General features: G+C 41.9%; 1 protein-coding gene across 13 annotated transcripts in view; it reads right to left on the bottom strand.

Moving 5' to 3' along the window:
- Positions 1-5,167: 5,167 nt before the first annotated feature.
- Positions 5,168-19,872, bottom strand: part of sik3 (SIK family kinase 3) — a 444,540-nt gene continuing 429,835 nt past the window's right edge. For 10 of the 13 annotated variants that reach the window (XR_011889794.1, XR_011889801.1, XR_011889800.1 and 7 more), the window contains 2 exons: positions 12,261-12,416; positions 5,168-10,379 (listed from right to left, as the gene is read on the bottom strand). The gene's annotated coding sequence lies outside the window, so the exon portion shown is untranslated. The remainder of the gene's footprint in view (positions 10,380-12,260; positions 12,417-19,872) is intronic. The other 3 variants (XR_011889796.1, XR_011889795.1, XM_072283868.1) reach the window with 3 other exon arrangements.

Below are 19,872 nucleotides of genomic sequence, written 5' to 3'. Positions count from 1 at the left end.
TCAGTTTGCAGCTCAGCTTTCCATAAGTTTGCACCTCATGTTCCTATACAAAATAATAGGAGGCAAATGGTGTTACAGATAAAACTTATTAATCGAGGTCAGAGTAATACTTCCAATTTTTTTAAAAATTCTCTTCAATTTTGCCACATGGCTCAGACCACATTTTAAGTGTTGTGAGCAGCTTTGAGCCCCTTATTTAAGAAAGGGAGCACTGGCATTGGAAAGGGTCTATGAGAGGTTCATAAGAATGATCCCAGGAACAAAAAGGTTAATGTATGAGGTGTATTTGATGGCTCTAGTCCTGTACTCATTGAAGCATAGAAGAATGTTGAGAGGATGTTTCCATCAGTGAAAGTGTCTAGGACCAGAGGACATAGATTCCGTAAATGTAGAGACATAGAGATATTATTGAATTGACTTTATTTCTTACAAACTTCACATATACGAGGAATAAAAATCTTTACGTTACATCTCTGTCTGAATGTGCAATGTGCAATCATAGTAATTTATAATAATTTAGAATAAATAGAATAGTCGATGTAATATAGAGTACACCCTACCCTCGTTATATGTGAGGGATACGTTCCTCGCAGTTGACGCATAATGTGAATAAGTATTTAAATGGAGAAAATGGGGATGCATTCCAGAGGACTTCCTAAAACTGTTTTATCTGTAATTTATTCACATTTTCATACTAATACAACACAAAAGCAGTACCACAAGACAACATTTGTATTATATTTCATCAATTTAAGGTAATATTCAATGTCATAAATCATAGAAAGTTAACATCCTAGGGTGTACAGTACTCACCAACAGTGGCAGGTGTGTTCGCTCCGGGAGATGAGTGGTTGTTGTGGTGTCGGGCAGCTTTACACGGATAAGGTGGATGGTTGTGGTCGTCAGGATAACATCAAGCACAGCAAGGGGTAAGACTCACAGAACTCTTAGAACTGCTGGCAGCAAGAGATGACACCGATTTGAAGGAAGTGGTGAGGGTTGGTTGCTTGGCAGCATTTTGTTTTTCAGCATAAATTTGCTTGTAGGGAAGAAGAGTTGACGGCAGGGAACGACTGAAATGCTGCCTCCGTTCTAAACTTGGGTCCATGTCCAACGCCATTTGTGCCAAGTGTTCCGACTTCCACCATTCCCTCACCGTTGGTAGACTCCCGGGATTTTCAAAATCGTCTGTTGCTTGCAGCAACTGAGAGAGAGTTCACCGTAAAAAAAAATACGTACGCCTTGAATGTGGATCACTCCTTGATCGAGTGGTTGAAACAGTGATGTTGTGTTAGACGGCAGGAAACACACTGTTATGTTAGGATGAATGCTGTCCAAATGTTTAGGATGGGCTGGCGCATTGTCAAGCAACAAAAGAACTTTAAAGGCAAGATTCTGTTCCCGGCAGTGGTGTCCCAGAGCTGTGTTACCTTCAGCTGATGCCGCGTTGTTTATAATTTCCAACTTTTTTTTCCAAGTGTTAAAGCAGTTCTCTGCCGCTTGGCTGATGGCCCAGGACATGACATCGGACACTTAGGAGGCATCATTAAATATTTTGAGCACAAAATCAGTGCACCGTAGGTAAAACCAACAAAAGTTTAAGAGCGCAAGATTGCGCTTGCCAAAACCAGTGCGAGAGTGGTGGGAGTGAGACTGTGAGGCGTGCGCACATGACTTGTATTGGTGGGAAAGCAGTGCTCCTCGCATAACTGTGAGTTTTGGCCGCACATAAGGAGATGTTGGTAGAAATAGGTTCCTCGCATTACTGTGAATCCGCATAGTCTGAAGACGCATATAACGAGGATAGGGTGTACACTCAAATCAGTATGAGGTAATCAGTCTGATGGCCTGATGGAAGAAGCTGTCCCGGAGCCTGTTGGTCCTGGCTTTTATGCTGCGGTACCGTTTCCCTGGATGTTAGCAGCTGGAATAGATTGTGGTTGGGGTGACTCGGGTCCCCAATGATCTGTAGTTGTGATCCCTTTTTACACACCTGTTCTTGTAAATGTCCTGAATCATGGAAAGTTCACAACTATAGATGCGCTGGGCTCTCCACACCACTCTCTGCAGAGTCCTGCAATTAACGGAAGTACAGTTCCCATACCAGGCAGTGATGCAGCCAGTCAGGATGCTCTTAATTGTGCCCCTGTAGAAAGTTCTAAGGATTTGGGGGCCCATATCAAACTTCCTCAACCGTCTGAGGTGAAAGAGGGACTGTTGTGTCTTTTTCACCACACAGCTGGTGTGTACAGACCACATGAGGTCCTCGGTGATGTGGATGCCAAGGAACTTAAAGATGTTCACCCTCTCAACCCCAGATCCATTGGTGTCAATAGGGGTTAGACCGTCTCCATTCCTCCTGTAATCCACAACCAGCTCCTTTGTTTTTGTGACATTGAGGGAGAGGTTGTTTTCTTGACACCACTGCGTCAGAGAGATGAGTTCTTCCCTGTAGACCGCCTCATTATTGTTTGAGATTCGACCAATCAATGTAGTATCATCAGCAAATTTAATCAGCAGATTGGAGCTGTGGGTGGCGACAAAGTCATGGGTATACAGGGAGTAAAGGAGGGGACTTAGTACACAGCCCTGAGGGGCTCCTGTGCTGAGGGACAGAGGGGCAGAGGTGAGGGAGCCCACTCTTACCACCTGCTGGCGATCTGACAGGAAGTCCAGGATCCAGCTGCACAAGGCAGGGTGAAAGCCGAGGTCTCTGAGCTTCTTGTCAAGCCTGGAGGGAATTATGGTGTTGAATGCTGAACTGTAGTCCAAGAACAGCATTCTCACATATGTATCCTCCTTCTTCTCCAGACGTGTAAGGACAGTGTGTAGAGCTATGGCTATTGCATCATCTGTCAATTGGTTGGGTCGGTAGGTGAATTGTAGGGGGTCCATTTTGGGTGGTAGCAAGCTGCAGATGTAATCCTTGAGCAAATCATCCAAAGACAGCAGTTCCTGCAGTGCAACAACTTCATTGTATTGCACTGAAGTGTTAGCATAGCTCTGTGTCAAAGTCTTAGGAAAGAGACATACACTTACAAACCTCTGAAATGAATGTACATCCAAGTGAGTTACAACTGACACTGTAGTAATTAGGAATTCATATCATCAGCTGTCTGACAGGCTTAACATTCCCATTAGACAGTGAGAGGGAAAACTGAGAACATACCAATTCATCAATCCTCCTGGAACTAAGACCATGATACAGTTTGGCACCCACCCTTTTTCTCGCAAATGGGGAGAAAAGCCATTTCAGAAGTACGGGCAGGCATTAAGTAGCTGCAGATATGCATCCTATCCATAGACAGAAACTTCAAGGCAGCAATGGAGGAAGTGAGATGCTGGGGGATTGGGATTGTGGCCATCTTTGTAATAGCTTCCAAAACTGTAAATGATCCACTTACAAGTTGAAAGTCATAAGTAATTTGAATTGAACATAGAAGATAGACTAGTACAGCACAGTACAGGCCCTTCAGCCCACAATGTTGTGCCAACCCTCAAACCCTGCCTCCCATATAACCCCCCACCTTAAATTCCTCCATATACCTGTCTAGTAGTCTCTTAAATTTCACTAGTGTATCTGCCTCCACCACTGACTCAGGCAGTGTATTCCACACACCAACCACTCTCTGAGTAAAAAACCTTCCTCTAATATCCCCCTTGAACTTCCCACCCTTACCTTAAAGCCATGTCCTCTTGTATTCAGCAGTGGTGCCCTGGGGAAGAGGTGCTGGCTGTCCACTCTATCTATTCCTCATATTATCTTGTATACATCTATCATGTCTCCTCTTATCCTCCTTCTCTCCAAAGAGTAAAGCCCTAGCTCCCTTAATCTCTGATCATAATCCATACTTTCTAAACCAGGCAGCATCCTGGTAAATCTCCTCTGTACCCTTTCCAATGCTTCCACATCCTTCCTATAGTGAGGCGACCAGAACTGAACACAGTACTCCAAGTGTGGCCTAACCAGAGTTTTATAGAGCTGCATCATTACCTCGTGACTCTGAAACTCTATCCCTCGACTTATGAAAGCTAACACCCCATAAGCTTTCTTAACTACCCTATCCACCTGTGAGGCAACCTTCAGGGATCTGTGGACATGTACCCCCAGATCCTTCTGCTCCTCCACACTACCAAGTATCCTGCCATTTACTTTGTACTCTGCCTTGGAGTTTGTCCTTCCAAAGTGTACCACCTCACACTTCTCCGGGTTGAACTCCATCTGCCACTTCTCAGCCCACTTCTGCATCCTATCAATGTCTCTCTGCAATCTTTGACAATCCTCTACACTATCTACAACACCACCAACCTTTGTGTCATCCGCAAACTTGCCAACCCACCCTTCTACCCCCGCATCCAGGTCGTTCATAAAAATCACGAAAAGTAGAGGTCCCAGAACAGATCCTTGTGGGACACCACTAGTCACAACCCTCCAATCCGAATGTACTCCCTCCACCACGACCCTCTGCTTTCTGCAGGCAAGCCAATTCTGAACCCACCTGGCCAAACTTCCCTGGATCCCATGCCTTCTGACTTTCTGAATAAGCCTACCGTGTGGAACCTTGTCAAATGCCTTACTAAAATCCATATAGATCACATCCACTGCACTACCCTCATCTATATGCCTGGTCACCTCCTCAAAGAACTCTATCAGGCTTGTTAGACATGATCTGGGTTATTTTTTAATCAAAATATCCACTTGACTTCCAAAGATATTTTTAGTAACAAAATGAAAGACCTGTGAAAGGTAAATTAAACAATAAAAACATGAACTATTACCTCAGGACTCGCACCAGCAGTTCAAGAACAGTTACTACCCCTCAACCATCAGGCTCTTGAACAAAATGGAATAACTACACTCGTTCTACTTCTAGTGTTCCCACAACTGATGGTCTCACTTTAAGGACTCTTTATCTTGTTATTTCATACTCATTATTTATTGCTATTTATATTTGCATTTGCACAGTTTGTTGTTCATTGACCTTGTTATAGTTACTGTTCTATAGATTTGCTGATTATGCCTGCAGGAAAATGAATCTCAGGGTTGTATGTGGTGACGTGTACGTACTCTGGTAATAAATCTTACTTTGAACTTTATTTGGGCATTGACCATCTTTTGAGATAAATGCAAAATGTACATTAGATATTTCAAAAGCATTTGATTCTACTTAATTTTTAATTTGCTTCAATAATGTGCTTTGTTACAGACATCATAAAGACAGCAATATGGATATCTGGATGGTATTTTATAAAGCTTAATAGTTTTACAGCCAGCGTCTACTGCTTTGTTAATCATTAAACAATATCAATAAAGTAATTAAACAATTAAACTTTGCAGCATCAAATGTTGCTTTTAAATCAAAACTGTGTCTATAGATTTGTGCATTACATCAATGGTTCATGTCACCTACATATGGGTATAAAGAGTAGCAAAGTCATAACAACCGACCTCATGATGACCGAGACACCATAAAGAAATAATTTAGAATTTCTGATTGTCATGCCTACATGAATTCACACTCAGTCTTTGCAAGTTTATTAAGGTCAAAGCAACACAATTTCTAGGTTTATAACTTGACCGTTGCACAGTTAGTAAATATCTTGCTTGGTGTTCAGAGAAGCTTCAGGTTTCATCATGATTTGCTTCAATATCTCTCGCTAAGCTGAGGAAATATTAAAACTGTCATTATTTCCCCTCTTGATCGTTCACCGGTGATTCTACTCAAAGCAAGCATTGTGGACATCTAGAGGAGAAATCAAATTTTGTTTTATTTTATTTAGAGACACAGGACAGTAACCGGCCCTTCCAGTCCAATGAGTCTGCACCATTCAATTCCACCTATGTGACCAATTAACCTGCTAACCAGTATGTCACAGGAATGTGGGAGGAAACTGGAGCACCTGCAGGAAACCCACACAATCGCAGGGAGAACGGTCAACCGCCTTACAGACAGCAGCATGAACTGAACCTGGGTCGCTGGTGCAGTGGAGTGCAAACAAATTACCATTTTACCATCCAAAAGCAGCAGCAATTAAATGTAAATTCCTTAAACCAAGTAAGGGTGTTGGATCATGTAGTGCTTCACTAATTTACTGAAGGTAAAATAATTAACACAGAAGACCACTTGTCCATTATGGCTATGCGATAAATTCTCAATATAGTAGAGAAGAAGATCCTCAATGTCCTGTTAGATTTAGAATATGGTTTTAAAAATAGGATTTTCACAACTAATACTGTTCATGAACATTTCTAGTGAAGTTTAATTTTCAGTAGACATTTCTTTTAAACTGAAGTCCTTTAACAGTATTTATTAAAATGCAAGTCAAAATAAATCTGAAAATAATTAACATTTTTATAATGGAACACCTAACTGCAATGTAAATATTCTCAAGCAAATCACTTCAACAACATCATGTGTGAGAGCTAAGATGTTAAAGTTATGGGATTTGAAATCAACTCTGTCTCACCTGTTATTATTTAAGTTGTTGTTTGCTGTATTTGTTTTCTTCTGCTGCTGCCTAGCTCCCAGGCATTCTTGTATATATCAAGCAGCAGTTATCTCATCTGATAAGCAAAAGAACTATAACTGAGCGTTGTAAGTTTTAGTTATGTTGAAGTGCAGAGATCAATGGCCAGAGCTCCCAAATTCCAACAAACACTAGAATAGTGCAAAGGTTATGTTTAACAATTTCATTCCAATACAACTAATTTTGACTCCTTTTAAATATATTTCTTTGTACCAACTCATCTAGTTCCTACTTAGTGTCTTGCTAAAATTATTAGCAATTGTTTTTATCTCCTATTTCTTTAAGCTTGATTATTCCTCTCCCCAATGGTACTAACACAAATCAATGTATGAGTTATTATCATGCATCAACAATGTTTACTTAAACATTGACATATTATTTAGCCTGAAGATGTTACAGCCAACCTGGACGAGATGTACCCCAGGCTACGGTGGGAGGCGAGGGAGGAGATTACTGAGCCTCTGACAATGATCTTTGCATCATCAGTGAGGACGGGAGAGGTTCCTGAGGATTGAAGGGTTGCAGATGTTCCCTTATTCAAGAAAGGGAGTAGAGATAGCCCAGGAAATTATAGACCAGTGAGTCTTACTTCAGTGGTTGGTAAGTTGATGGAAAAGATTCTGAAAGGCAGGATTTATGAACATTTGAAGAGGCGTAATATGATCAGGAATAGTCTGCATGGCTTTGTCAAGGGCAGGTTGTGCCTTATGAGCCTGATTAAATTTTTTGAAGATGCGACTAAACACATTGATGGAGGTAGAGCAGTAGATGTAGTGTATATGGATTTCAGCAAGTCATTTGATAAGGTATCCCATGCAAAGCTTATTGAGAAAGTAAGGAGGCATGGGATCCAAGGGGACATTGCTTTGTGGATCCAGAATTGACTTGCTCACAGAAGGTAAAGAGTGGTTGTAGACAGGTCATATTCTGCATGGAGATTGGTGACAAGTGGTGTGCCTCGGGGATCTGTTCTGGGACCCCTTCTCTTGGTGATTTTTATAAGTGACCTGGATGAGGAAGTTGAGGGACGGGTTAGTAAATTTGTTGATGACACAAAGGTTGGGGGTGTTGTGGTTAGTGTGGAGGGCTGTCAGAGGTTACAATGGGACATCGATAGGATGCAAAACTGGGCTGAGAAGTGGCAGATGGACTTCAACTAGATAAGTGTGAGATGGTTCATTTTGGTAGGTCAAATATGATGGAAGAATATAGTATTAGTGGTAAGACTCTTGGCAGTGTGGTGGATCAGAGGGATCTTGGGGTTCGAGTCCATAGGACACTCAAAGCAGCTGCACAGGTTGACTCTGTGGTTAAGAAGCCATACGGTGCATTGGCCTTCATCAATCGTGGGAATGAGTTTAAGAGCCGAGAGGTAATGTTGCAGCTATATAGGACCCTGGTCAGACCCCACTTGGAGTACTGTGCTCAGTTCTGCTCACTTCACTACAGGAAGGATGTGGAAACCATAGAAGGGTGCAGAGGATATTTACAAGGATGTTGCCTGGATTGGGGAGCATGCCTTATGAGAATAGGTTGAGTGAACTCGGCCTTTTCTCCTTGGAGCGATGGAGGATGACAGGTGACCTGATAGAGGTGTATAAGATGATGAGAGGCATTGATCGTGTGGATAATCAGAGGCTTTTTCCCAGGGCTGAAATGGCTAACACGAGAGGGCACAGTTTTAAGGTGCTTGGAAGTAAGTACAGAGGGGATGTCAGGGGTAAGTCTTTTTTACGCAGAGAATGATGAGTGTGTGGAATGGGCTGCTGGTGACTGTTGTGGAGGCAGATAGAATAGGGTCTTTTAAGGGACTCCTGGATAGGTACATGGAATTTAGAAAAATAGAGGGCTATGGGTAACCCTGGGTAATTTCTAAAGTAAGTACATGTTCGGTACAGCATTGAGGGCCAAAGGGCCTGTATTGTGCTGTAGGTTTTCTCTGTTCTATGTTCTTTCAGCAAAATCTTCAATACTAATTTGAGAGGGTCCCTGAAAGATTACTGATGTTTTCCTTCTTGACTTATTCAAAATCTATTTCCTTATCCCAGACTCCCATTTGGAAGAGTACTATCTGACCCATAATGAAACAAATCAAAGCCACACAAATTGACCAGTTGCCTAGAATTAGTGAAGGCAAATGACACCATCTGAGGAAACAAAGCTGAGTTATGGACCTTGATCCTGAGTTCAGTAGTTGCACCTACCTGTGCCAATGAACATTGAACCTGCTAGAATGCAGGGTATAGGTGGGAAGATGTCACCTCAGCATGTAAAGGTGGGAACAAATATTATTGTAGGTGCATCACTGGTGCTAACTCCATGGTGATGGGTGTTGTCCTCACCCATCTTTGTGGACAGAGAATGAGGACCAAACCCTAAATATCCCAGTTAAAGTACTTGAAGGTTTCTTTGGGACTGGGACTTTCTCAGCACAGTTCCTAAGGGTCCATTTCAGTCATGTAGATCACATCTGAATTACTTCACTGCACTTATTAACTATGACCCCAAGGACCAACATCCTGGTAGTTCCTGCTACTAATTCCTACACCACACCATCATTTACTTTGTAAGGTACAGAGTTTGGGGCAGCACAGTGGCATAGCTGTTAACATAACTCTTTACAGCAGCAGCTGTAAGATGGGGGTAAATTTCCCCATTGCTGTCTGTAAAGAGTTAGTATGTTCTCCCTGTGGGTTACCTCCAAGTGCTCTAGCTTCACCCCACATTCTAATTATGTACGGGTTCGGGTTAAATAAGGTGTGGACATGCTATACTGGCACCGGATTTGTGGGCTGCCCCCAGCACATATTCGGACTGTTTTGGGCCGTGACCCAAATGAAACATTTCACTGTATGTTTTGACGTACATGCGACAAATAAATCTAACCTCTCATTAAAGGTTCCGGCAAAAAAATTCAGATATCAAACCAACTAGAACATTTCTGCAAGGGCAAAGGTCTAATGCGAAAAGTCATCTTCCATTTAGTTCTGCTTCCTCTGGTCCCTTATTGAATTATGGCAGAAGCAGTCATCTACTACTAGATTTTTAAAAAATGACTTGATATTAGGTGTTTTGTTAGGGGTACCTTCCTCACATTCTTAAATACTTAACCAGCAAACTTTCATCAACTCAACACCTTCCTGTGCTTTGCAGTGGGGAGAGGAAACATTCTATATCATCGACATCCTTTGCAAGATCAACCTCACCATTATGGATGAACTCAATCAAGCTGTGAGCTGGAATCAGACAAGCTGAGTGATTCATTGACATATTTGAAGGATGTGAACCTATTTCTCTTACCTATTCCGGCCTTTGTCACTTGCTCATTCTAAAACTTTCCAGTCAAGTTTATTTTCATTTGCCTGTACAGTACACATATATAACAAACAAAACAACGTTCCTCCAGACCAAGGTGCACCCACAAAACGTATATCACATACAGCACATAAAATGCTACCATAAATAAGTTAATAAAATATAATTCAAAATGCATGTAGTACACATCACAGGTAAACAGTAAACAGCTCACTGTCCTAGTGACAAGCCCTTGGTGGTAGCAGGGTATTCATTAGTCTCCCAGCCTGGGGAAGAAGCTGTTACCCAGTTTGGCAGTTCTAGTCCTGATGCTCCTGTACCTCCTTCCCGATGGTAGTGGGTCAAAGAGACTGAGGGATGGGTGGTAGGGATACTCAACAATGCTTCAGATCCTTCATCTGCAACGCTCCCAGTAAATGTCACAAATAGGGGTGGAGAGGGGGATCTACCCCAGTGATCCTCTCGGTGGTTTTTACTGTCCTCTGTAGGATCTTGTGGTCCAATGCCTTGTAGCTTCCATGCCACACGATGATCACCTGGAGAGAGACAGGACACTCTCAATAGTGCTCTTCTAGAAATTTGTTAGAATGGTAGTGGGGAGACTTACACGCCTCAGTCTCCTCAAAAAGTGTAAACACTGCTGTGCCTTGTAATGAGGATGTGTTGTGGGAACAGATTATATCCAGCAGTTCAGTTCCTTCCTATGTGATCAAGAAACAATGGTTAACACTCATTCAGGACAGGTCACCTCAACCTTTCAGAAATAAGAAAAAGAGATCAACAAATCTGATCTTGCCAGGATCATTCACAATCCAAATATCGACAATATTAAAAGCAAGCATTGATTTTTTATGATTCTTTCACATACTTGCCTTTAGAAATTATGCTACATTTCATTACTCCTTTTACCTTTAACACCACAAACAAATAAAACATTCATGCAATGCCTCCACATAGTCATAGAAAAATGCAGCACAGAAACAGGCCCTTCTGCCCAACTGTGCTGAACCATTTAAACTGCCTAATCCCATCAACCTGCACTGGGACCATAGCCCTCTATACCCCTATCACCCATGTACCTATCCAAACTTCTCTAAAACGTTGAAAACGAGCTCGCATGCACCACTTGTGCTGGCAGCTTGTTCCACACACACACGATCCTCTCAGTGAGGAAGTGTCCCCTTCATGTTCCCCTTAAACTTTTCATCTTTAACCCATAATCTCTAGTTGTAGTTCCATTCAACCTCAGTGGAAAAAGCCTGCTTGCATTTACCCTATCTATACCCCTCATAATTTTGTATACCTCTATCAAATCTCTTCTTATCTTCTACATTCCAAGGAATAAAGTCCTAACCTATTCAATCTTTCCATATAGCTCAGGTCCTCCAGACCTGGCAAAATCCTTGTAAATTTTCTCTGTACTCTTTCAACCTTATTTACATCTTTCCTTTAAGTAGGTGACCAAAACTGCTCACAATACTACAAATTAGTTCTCACCAATGTCTTATGTAACTTCAACATAACATCCCATCTCCTGCATTCAATACATTGATTTATGAAGGCCAATGTGCCAAAAGCTTTCTTTATAACCCTATCTACCTGTGACACCACTTTCAACGAATTATGTACCTGTATTCTCAGATCCCTTTGTTCTACCACGCTCCACCTGGTTGGTCCAACCAAAGTGCAGCACCTCACACTTGTCTGCATTAAATTCTATCTGCCATTTTACAGCCCATTTTTCCAACTGGTCAAGATCCCTCTGAAAGCTACGATAGTCTTTCTCACTGTCCACTGCACCGGCAATCTTGGTGTCATCCGCAAATTTGCTGATCCAATTAACCAAATTACCATCCAGATTGCTGATATAGATGACAAACAACAACGGACCCAGCACTGATCCCTGCAGCACTCCACTGGTCACAGGCCTCCAGTCAGGGAGGCAACCATCTACTACCACTCTCTGGCTTCAGCAACAAAGCCGATGTCTAATCCAGTTTACTACCTCATCTTGAATGCCAAGTGCCGAACCTTCTTGACCAAACTCCCATGCAGGACCTTGTTAAATACCTTACCAAAGTCCAATATCCACTGTCTTTCCTTCATCCACTTTTCTGGTAACTTCCTCGAAAAACTAAGACTGGTTAGACATAACCTACCACGCTGAAGCCATGTTGATTATCTTTAATCAGTCCATATCTATCTAAATACTTATATATCCTTTCCTTTAGAATACCTTCCAATAACTTTTGCCACTAGTGATGTCAGGCTCACCAGCCTATATTTTCTTGGTTTATTTTTAGAGCCTTTCTTAAACAGTGGAACTACATTGACTATCCTCCAATCCTCCACGACCTCACCAGTCACTAAGTATGATTTGAATATCTTTGCTAGGGACCTGCAATTTCTGCACTTGCCTCCAGCAGGGTCCGAGGGAACACCTTGTCAGGCCTTGGGGATTTATCCACTCTGATTTGCCTCAGGACAGCAAACACCTCCTCCTCTGTAATCCGTACAGGGTCCATGAAGTTGATGCCATTTTGCCTCATTTCTATAGACTTCGTTTATGCCTCCTGAGTAAATACAAGTGCAAAAAATATATTTAAGATCTCCCCCATCTCTTTTGGGTCCACACATGGATTATCATTCTGATCTTCCAGAGGACCAATTTTGTCCCTTGCAATCCTTTTGTTCTCAACACATCTGTAGAATCCCTTAGGATTCTACAAATTTCAAGATGTATGCTGGTGATATTAAACCTGATTCTGATTTTCCTTCACCTTGTCCACTAAGGCAACCTCATAGCTTCTTTTAGCCTTCCTGATTTCTTTCTTAAGTGGTCTCTTGCATTTCTTATACTCCACAAGCACTTCATTTGTTCTTACCTACCTATACTTGCAATGCACCTCCTTTTTTTCCCCTTAACTGGGGCCTCAATATCTCTTGAAAACTTGTTATCATTACCTTTTATTCTGACAGGCACATACACGCTTTCTACTTTCAAACTTCACTTTTGAACACTTGCCAGATCCTTTCTGATAACATCAAAATTGGCTTTTCTCCAAATTAGAATCTCAACCTGTGGACCAGACCTATCTTTTTGCATGTTTACTTTGAAACTAATGGCATTGTGATAACTAGATGCAAAATTTTCACCTACACAAACTTCTATCACCTGCCGTGTCTCATTCCCTAATAGCAGATCAAATATGGCATGCTCTCTTGTTGGGACTCTACGTACTGATTAAGAAAACCTTCCTGACCACATTTGACAAACTCTATCCCATCTAGTCCTTTGACAGTATGGGATTCCCAATCAATATGTGGAAAGTTAAAATCACCTACTATCACAACCTTATGTTTCTTGCAACAGTCTGTGATCTCTCTACAAATCTGTTCCTCTAAATCCCTCAGACTGTTGAGTGGTCTGTAATATAGCCCTATTAAAATGATCGTACCTTTCTTATTCCCCATTTCCACTTATAAAGCCTCACTAGACGAGTTCTCCCATCTGCTCTGGCTGAGAACTCCTGTGACATTTTACTAGACTAGTTACACCACCACCCTCCTTTAATTCCTTCCACTCTGTCACATCTAAAACAACGGAACCCTGGAATATTGAGCTGCCAGTCCTGCCCCTCCTGCAACTAAGTCTCACTGATGGTTACAATCTCATAATTCCAGGTGTTGTTCCATGGCATGAGCTCATCTGTCTTTCCTACAATACATGTCTTTTAAAATGTAAACGTGCTTTAAGTAATTAATTTGATGGCTCTGGTGAAGAGTACTTTCAAGTACACAAATCCATGTAAACTTTATCAAAGGTATCAATGGAAGCTGGTGCATGCGAGAATTGTTTCTCTGGCCAAAGCATTTCTAGACATCATGAAGCAAGCAAGATACAAACCAAATTAGAATGTAACATTGATTTAGATTAGAATAGCTTTATTTGTCACATGTACGTCCAAGCATACCATGAAATGCATCATTGTGCGTCAAATCAGATCATTGAGGAATGCGCTGGGCAGCTCGCAAGTGTCACTGTGCTTGAAGTGTTAACGTAGCACACCCACTATTAACCTTAACTGTATGTCCTTGGAATATGGGAGGAAACTGGAGCACCCAGAGGAAACCTATGCAGTCATGGGAAGAACATACAAACAACAGCTGGAATAAAATCCCAATCTTACAGCTGGCTGCTGTAAAGCATTGCGCAAACTGCTATGCTACCATGCTGCCCTGAATTAGACTATTTTTCTACTTTTTCGTAATACACCAGGAACATAGGACAGATGATGCAAGGCTGACCAAGAGTACATCAGAATAATTTAGAGTTGAGGTTACAGTGTCATCGAGATTACACGAAGGATAGACAAAGGGGATGCGGTGGATGTTGTATATTTGGACTTTCAGAAGGCCTTTGACAAGGTACTACACATGAGGCTGCCTACCAAGTTAAGAGCCCATGGCATTACAGAAAAGCTAATGGCATGATTAAAGCATTGGCTGATCGGTAGGAGACAGCGAGTGGGAATAAAAGTATCCTTTTCTAGTTGGCTGCCAGTGACTAGTGGTGTTCCGCAGGGGTCGGTGTTGGGACCACTTCTTTTTATGCTGTATATCAATGATTTAGATGATGGAATAGATGGCTTTGTTGTCAAGTTTGCAGATGATACAAAAATTGGTTGAGGGGCAGGTAGTGTTGAGGAAACAGGTAGGCTGCAGGACTTGGACAGATTAGGAGGATGGGCAAGAGAGTGGCAAATGAAATACAATGTTGAAATATGCATGCTCATGCACTTTGGTAGTAGAAATAAATGTGCAGATTACTTTCTAAGCAGGGAGAAAATCCAAAATTCTGAGATGCAAAGGGACTTGGGAGTCCTTGTGCAGAATTAACTTGCAGGTTGAGTCAGCGGTGAGGAAGGCAAATGCCATGTTCATTCATTTCAAGGGGTCTAGAATACAAGAGCAGGGATGTGATGCTGAGGCTTTATAAGGCACTGGTGAGGCCTCACCTTGAGTATTGTGAACAGTTTTGGGCTCCTCATCTAAGAAAAGATGTGTTGGCATTTGGAGAGGGTTCTGCGGAGGTTCACAAGGATGATTCTGGGAATGAAGGGGTTATCATACAAGGAACATTTGATGGACCTGGGTCTGTACTCGCTGGAATTTAGAAGGATGAGGGGGGATCTCATTGAAACCTTTCGAAAGTTGAAAGGCCTAGATGGAGATGTGGAAAGGATGTTTCCCATGGTGGGGGAGTCTAGGACAAGAGGACACAGCCTCAGGATAGAGGGGCACCCTTTCAAAACAGAGATGCAGAGAAATTTCTTTAGTCAGAGGGTGCTGAATTTGTGGAATTTGTTACCACAGGCAGCTGTGAAGGCCAGGTCGTTGGATGTATTTAAGGCCGAGATTGATAGGTTCTTAATTGGACATGGCATCAAAGGTTACGGGGAAAATGCCGGGGTGTGGGGCTGAGGAGGGGGGAAAAAAAAGGATCAGCTATGATTTAATGGCAGAGCAGACTCAATGGGCCAAATGGCCTACTTCTGATCCTATGTCTTATGGTCTTAACGTCACTTCTGCATGCGTGTTTTTATTTACTTGATATGTAGTTGTACAGACACCACAAACCAGTAACGAATACGAACCTGAATGTCAGCGGATATCACCAACAGTTACGAGATGACAGAATTCGGAGAAAGGGAGGGAAAGAGCGAGAGGAAAGAGTACGGAAGAGACTGTCATGGATGCTAACAAAGGAATGCGTCAGTAATAGTGTATGGTACACAGCAAGAGGCGCATAACTAGCAAAATCAAAGTGAAAATAACGTGACGATGGCCTTTGTTGGGGAAGTTGATAAATTTGATAGTGCTAATGAAGATTGGGAATTGTATATAGAGAGTGTTTAACTGTATTGTAATATGTGGATAAGGAAAAGAAAGTTTCCACACTTCTTAGCTTAATGGGTGCTAAAACATACAGACTCTTATGCAACCTAGTAATTCCTGAAAAGCCAGCAAGCAAGACGTTTGACGAAATTGTTACAATTTTACAAAATCAGCTGTAAACTGCCAATAGTAGCTGAGAGATTTAGACTTCACAAAAGGAACCATTCAAAGAATGAAAGCATTTGTGAATACATTGCAGAAATGCGCAAACTTTCCCAATACTGTACTGTGACTTCGGAGACGGACTTTCTGATGCATTAACCAACAGGCTTGTGTGTGGCATGCCCTCACATGAGTCAAAGTACTCAAAAGAGGCGACTGTCAGAAAGAGACCTAACCTTAGAACAGGCATTGGTCATTGCAATATTGTTGGAGATAGCAGAAAAGGGTGCACCAGAACTATAGAAGTAGAGTTTAGAATGTGAAGTGCACAAAATGACCCTGATTGATGCAAAAAGCCAAAAATATTATTGACATGCAAATCCTCCCATAATGCAAATGATTGTTGGTTCAAAGAAAAAGTTTGCAGGAAGTATCCCAGACAAAGTCACATAGAGTGTGCAAGTCAGACAAAAAGCACAACCGAAAAGAAAAACTACACGGAGTGAAAAGTTTCAAACACAAAACTAAGCAAATGCATAAAGTGACCAAATGTGAAACAGAATCAGACGACAATAAAGACTTCGACAAAGGTGAGCTCTCATGCCTAGAACTGCATAGCATTACTGAGGCAGATCGCAAAATCATATACTGTATATCACAACAGACGTGTCTGGTGTAAAACTGAAAATGGAGCTGGATACAGGGTCAGCTTTGTCTGTAATTTTTGAGGATGACTACAAAAGATTGTTTTCTAAGCTACCATTAGAAAAGACCTCAGTGATGCTAAAGACTTACACAGGTGGAAAAAGGGTTTCCTAAAGGCAAACTGAAAGTAAATGTGATGTACAGAGGCAAAAAAAAAGCAGCAGTTAGAGCTTTATGTGTTGAAAAGTGGAGGGCCAGCACTTTTTGAAAATGAATGGTTGAGAAAAATCCAACTAGACTGGCACACAGTCAAAGCCCTCAATGTGGCATCAACAGTCAACTGCAGCCCAAATGGTAGCACTAGCCAGAGACTGTCATAGCTGCTTACTGCTAATGAGATGGTCTTTGAGAGGGCTTTGGTAAACTCACAGGTATTAAGGCCAGAATTGAACTGAATGAAGTAGCAACACCAAGATTCCAGCACATCCAGTGCCTTATGTACTACGTCTTAAAGTTGAGGTTGGATTTCAGAGCTTGGAGAGGTCTGGAATTCTCCCCAAGGTTGAGTGAAGTGATTGGGCCAGGCCCATTGTCCCAGTGATCAAGAAAGGGAAGGCTGGAGCGGTTCGCATATGTGAGGACTTCAAAGTGAGCATCAAACATACTGTGCAGTACACCCTGCCATGAATAAAAGACATTTTTGCACCTTTGGCAGGCAGGGAGAGGTCTTTCAAAGATTCACTTGCCACAAGCCTATCTGCAAATGGATATGGAGAAGTCAAGCAGGAAATTCCTCACAATCAACACTCACAAGGGACTGTTCCAGTATAATCGTTTTGCCTTTGGCGTTGCAGCAGCTCCAGCAATTTGGCAAAGAGCAATGGACCAAGTGCTCCAAGATAACCCAGGAACACAATGTTACCTTGATGACATCATTGTGACCTGCAAAAATGATGAAGAACACCTCCAGAACCTTGGTAAAGTGCTAAGCAAGCTGAGTGAGTATGGTCTGCATGCGAGAGAGACAAATGTGAGTTTCCCAAGAATGAAATCTCATATTGTGGGCATGTCATTGACAACCAAGGCTTACATAAGCCATAAAAGATTGAAAAAGCGCTGAAGGCACCCAAAGCAAAAAAATGCGTCACAACTCAGGTCATACTTGAGTCTTGTAAACTACTACCACCGGTTTCTCCCAAACATTGTGACAGTGCTGCATCCATTGAATGCACTGTTTTAGACAGGAGCAAACTGGGAATGGTCAGAAAGATGTAAAAGAGCATTCAAGTAAACAAAGAGACGAATAACATCTGATGAACTGCCCGCCCATTATGACATATCACCGCCCATCAGTCTGGCGTGTGATGTGTCCTCTTTTGGCATTGGAGCTTTTTTGTCATGCACTATGAAAGATGGATCTGAACATCCAATTGCATTTGCTTCAAGATCACTTGCAAGCGCAGAATGTAACAACGCACAGATTGACTAACAGGTCGTTAGTCTAGAAAGGGGAATAAAGTTCTACCACTACTTTTACGGACAAAAGTTTATTCTCATGACAGATCACCTGCCCCATGTGTTCAATTTCAATCCCATGAAGGAAATCTCAGTGATGTTTGCTACCCAGTTACAACGTTGGGCACTGTTCTTTGGAGCCCACTCTTATGAACATAGAGTTCGAGGGTACCAAACAACGTAGCAACACTGATGGCTTCCACTGTTCACAACTGAAGAAGAAAAGTTCCAGCAGGCATGTTCCATACAGCATTGGTGTCAAATTCTGAAATATAAAGAGAAACAAGAAATGACCCAACATTGTCAAAAGTCTATGACATCACCATGCAAGGATGGCTAGCTCATGGTAATCCTATGTTTCCAAAGATCTCAGTGAGACAAGACCAACTGTCTGTATGTCAATGAACACTGATGGGTGGATCCCATGTTGTGGTTCCCTCTAATCTACTCACCAGAATTTTAGAGAATCTACATGAAGGATACCTGGGTACAGTCAAGATGAAGTGTCTCACCTGGAGCAACGAGTGGTGGCCAGGAATAGACAGACAGATTGAAGACTTAATCGAAAGCTGTTTGGGATGCCAAAAAGTTCAAAATGCACCCTCACAAGCACCGTTACATCCATGGAAGTGGCCATCATCACCATGGCAAAGAGTACATATTGACTTTGCTGAACCGTTCATGAATTCCATGTTTCTGATTGTTGTGGACACTCATTTGAAGTGGCCAGAGGTCATACCAATGAAGTCAACCACCTCAGCAAAGACTGTCTCCACCCTGAGGACTATCTTCTCCAGAAATGGCTTACCACTACAATACTGTACACATCAGAAGAATTCTGACTGTTCATGAAGAAAAATAACATCAATCATCTCAAGTCAGCTCCTCACTAATGAATAGGTTGGCTGAGAGGTTTGTCCAAACTTTCAATAAGTTGATTAAAGCTATGGACAAGGAGGACTTTTCTCCACAGCACAAGATGAACAACTTGGATTTTGTGTATCAGAACTCTGTTCATGTGACAGCAAATCAAATACCTCCAATGCTGTTCATGAGCAGGAGTCTGAGGTCGAGCATAGACCTCCTGAAACCAGATCTCATTATCAAGTAAATCAGCGAGGAACTTCGAGGTTGAACATGAAGTCCTAGCGTGTGATTACTGAAAAGACAAATGGACACCTGGTAGGATAGCTACAAGAACTGGAGCGCTGATGTTAAAGATCAGACATGGAGATGTCATGTGGACCAGATAACTGGATGCTCAGCCGAAGAACACACCCAAGTCAACTGCATCCAACAAGACGGGCACCGTAATTACTTCTCAGTGATGATATGTCACTAACAGCAACGTGACACCTGCAACAGAGAAAGTTGTCTTTGACAAGACACCTGCCAAACCTGATACCACTCCACAGGTCCAGAGGTGCTATCCTGAAAGAAACAGGGTGCCATCCAAGACTGAATCTTTAGTATAGTGAAGTTAGTTATGGACTGTTATTGTGAAAGCATGTTTATTTGAATATGGTTTGTGAAAGGGAAATTGAATGTTTTGTTACGTATACAGTTTTATGTTACATTAATCTAAAGGGGGAGAAAGCGTAATGTATGGATCTATTTCTTTTAGCGCAATGACACCCGTTAGCACTACTTCCTGACTGATAACTTACCTATGCGCATTGATCAGTTGTTCTCTCTCTACAAAGTGAATACACCAGTTAACCTTACCTCCACGTGTATTTTTATTTAGCTGATATGTAGTTGTGCAGACACAATATCTATCACTGATGTTTTAATTCAATTTAGCAATAT

Source organism: Mobula birostris, chromosome 20 (assembly GCF_030028105.1).
Source record: "Mobula birostris isolate sMobBir1 chromosome 20, sMobBir1.hap1, whole genome shotgun sequence".
Classification (NCBI taxonomy): domain Eukaryota; kingdom Metazoa; phylum Chordata; class Chondrichthyes; order Myliobatiformes; family Myliobatidae; genus Mobula; species Mobula birostris.
The sequence above is the reverse complement of the archived record's forward strand: the minus strand, read 5'-3'. Positions and strand labels throughout refer to the sequence as shown.